Consider the following 2,825-nt stretch of genomic DNA (forward strand, 5'->3'; position numbering starts at 1 on the left):
GCCGACAGGAGCTCGCACGCTATTGGTTCACAACCGCTCACGACGCGTTCAGAGCCTGTCGGACAGACAGACACTAACGCTTACTCGGTACTCCTGTGTAATTATCACATTACTAATTTAACTTTAAAAACACCCAAAACTTAAGTAAGCCCAATTATTTTGGGGGGGGGGGGTTTGAAATTTTTATATATCTTTTTCAATATCTTGTTATTGCTTCAATATGCAGCACTTTTGTTCCGATGTTTGTGCTCAAGAGGACCGTCACATTTCAGACTTTCTTGTCTGTGTTTGAACGTCCCATTTTTATACGTTCCGATTGATCCAATAGGAATAAAATCTGCCCTTATATAAACAGAAAAAAAAATCTATCTATCCATCCATCCATCCATCCATCCATCCAGCATCCATGTAATTATTATGACATATACATTATTAAAGTAGTATAGCAATGTAAAAATGCAAAGAGCCTCTGTTATAGGTAAAAATTCCGAAATCAAAAATATCAATAAAAAATAACTATTTGAAAAGAAAAACTCTGAATCAGGCTTTGATTTATTCACCCTGAACAGTTGTCTAAAATAATGATAGACAGACATGGATCATGTGTTATCATAAATGACCATGTACAAATAAAGGAAAATTATGGAAAGTTAATTTTCTCATAATTACAGTTTAAATAATATTATATCAAAAGTTCAATATTTTAGCAATGCATTCTCATATTCATGGCTTTATAACAATTGTACTTCAATAATACTTTACATAGTTAAAAACTCATAAAAATTATAGATTTAGGCAGGTAAAATAGAGGTTTTCACAAGATGAGTGAAAAGCAGGATAGATGGCAGAGAAGAAGTAAAACCTGTTAAGCAGTACTGAGTTCAATTTTGTTTGATCCAGCTCTCCTGCAGCCTCATTGGATTTATATTGCCGAAATACCAGGTAAACATACATACTTGTGCATGGGGTGCACTAATATCCTACTTCTCTATATTATAAGATACATGGATCATTTCACACCATGTGTGCAGGCCTTGGAGATGTTGATGAAGCTCCACTATCTCACAGCTTTCTCAGTGGTGGGCCGTTTGCTACACGTCAAAATTGCGTGTTTTGTGAAGATGTGTCAAGATCTGGGATCCCACATCCTGTCATACTAAAGTTAACTCAGAGCTTCTAATTAAAGATGGTGTGGGAGTCTAAAGACAGGCGTAGTGTCAAACTGTGAGCAAGCAGTTTTAATAGAGAGATTTGGAAGCAGAGGTTTGATAATCCCCATTGTGCATCACAAAATGATTCAATCACATAAAAAAAACTAGATTTTCCTCAACATTTAACTGAATGTTAATTAACTGAAAGTCTGATTCGACGCGCCCTCGAGTGGTCACAGTCAGACACTGCAATCTATTTTGTTTTAATTTACCTTCATGAAACATCTACAATGAGAGCATATAGTCTAAATATTACACAATGTCAGTGTTTAGTGGTAAGCACTGGATGACAGTAATGTGTGTTTTCCACTCACTCCAAAAACATGCATTTGAAGCGAATCAGTGTCCCATATTACTCGTAGGACTGAATGTATGTTTACAGATGATCCACTTGCACCAGAAAAAACAAAATCTTTGAATCCACCTCAATCGCGTCCGGATGCTGTGGAGTGAGCACACAGAGCATTTCACACAGAAATCTGAGGAATTTTAATGAGTTGAAAGATTTCTGGAAGGAATATCGGTCTGATCAACTGCTGGTATGATTTGAAAAGGACATTCAACCAGCTTTTTCTACCAGGATAAATAATGTGCACTATAAAGACCTGAAATATAGTTTTAATGTGGCATCAGGTGTTGTGTTAAGTCTATATTTGCATATGCAGAGCTTATCAAAATGTGACACTTGGAAATCTAAAAGATTTCACTTACTTTTTACCTTTTTTTGGATGATCTTGGTGGGTTAAAAGCAAACAAAGCAAAGCCAGTTGCATCATTTGGAATTTGAATTAAAACCGTTACACTTTATTTTATTGTTTAACCCTTGGAAACAAATCATACATGGTAACTTACAGCCTTCTCGTTTCTTCCAAAAAACTATGATATGAATAACAAAAACATCTTTTCTCATTAAAAAAAAAAAAAAAAACATTCTTTTGGGACAAAAGTGATTAGGCTGACAACATAATTGTGTGAAAGAGTTTAAAAGACATCCAGTTAGTTGTAGCCTATTTCGGGATTTTTTTGGTTTTTAAACTACAACTTGTGAAATCAAATGGATCACTTTTAACGCCCCCCCCGAGCATAAAAAAAAAATCCAGACTAACAGAAAGTCGATGCTAAAGGAGCTTTTTAATCAAAACATGTCATTTTCAAGTTGTGTGTGTGTGTAGACACTCCTTTTAAATTCCTCTCCGACAAAAGCATCATACTGAAAAAACACTTCAGACTGAATATGCCCGGAAAAGGCACTTCACTAAAACTCCAACAGAAGACACGAAAAGAGCTATACACACACACGCACACACCCGCGCACACACACACACATAACTGTTCGGAGGGAGAACGGAGCGAGCAGGAAAGCTTGGCGAGAAGAAACGACATCACATCCTAACTGTTAAATGATGGCGGGGTGCTGCTCGCCCCTCTAGTGACTGACAGTAACAACAGTCTTCATGACGGTATGTACAGTTTGCTGCTCGTGTGGAGCTCGGAGCACGTCAGGACGTCCTCGCTGACGTGAGAGGAGCGTTGTGGCGCCTCCTGTGAGCAGGATGCTAAACCCCCCCCCACCCCCCCGCTGCTCTGTGCTTATGTCAGCATAGAAACATCAGC

Source organism: Lipophrys pholis (assembly GCF_963383615.2).
Source record: "Lipophrys pholis genome assembly, chromosome: 19".
Taxonomy (NCBI): Eukaryota; Metazoa; Chordata; class Actinopteri; order Blenniiformes; family Blenniidae; genus Lipophrys; species Lipophrys pholis.